Source organism: Myotis brandtii, unplaced genomic scaffold (genome assembly GCF_000412655.1).
Source record: "Myotis brandtii unplaced genomic scaffold, ASM41265v1 scaffold250, whole genome shotgun sequence".
Taxonomy (NCBI): domain Eukaryota; kingdom Metazoa; phylum Chordata; class Mammalia; order Chiroptera; family Vespertilionidae; genus Myotis; species Myotis brandtii.
The window spans coordinates 5,211,047-5,211,720 of NW_005359478.1; positions in this window are offsets into that span (position 1 = coordinate 5,211,047).

Consider the following 674-nt stretch of genomic DNA (forward strand, 5'->3'; position numbering starts at 1 on the left):
TTTTTTTTCTTTTTTAATTTTTTTATTGCTTAAAGTATTACAAAGGGTCTTACACATGTGTCCTTTTTTTCCCCCGCCCTTGACAATCCCCTGGCCTCCCCTACCCCCCAGTGTCTTATGTCCATTGGTTATGCTTATATGCATGCATACAAGTCCTTCGGTTGATCTCTTACCCCCCTCCCTTCTGCCCCCCAACTGGAGAGCATTATGCTAAGTGAAATAAGCCAGTCAATGAAGGGAAAATACCACATGATCTCACTCATTTATGGATAATAAAGACCATTATAAACTTATGAACAAAAATAGATACAGAGGCAAAGCAGTCTCGAACAGACTGTCAAACTGCAGCGGGAAGGCCGGGGAGGGTTGGGGGACGGGAGGGGAGAGGGGTAAGAGATCAACCGAAGGACTTGTATGCATGCATATAAGCATAACCAATGGACATAAGACACTGGGGGGTAGGGGAGGCCAGGGGATTGTTAAGGGTGGGAAAAAAAGGAGACATATGTAATACTCTTTGTAATACTTTAAGCAATAAAACAATTTTTTAAAAAAGCTTAAGGTTTTATACCAGCACAGAGAGCACATCCTGAGTAAGAGGGACACTGACATGACTCATTTATTGTATGCACACCTTGAAAAAAATAAAAATGTGTGTAGCCCTGGCTGGTGGT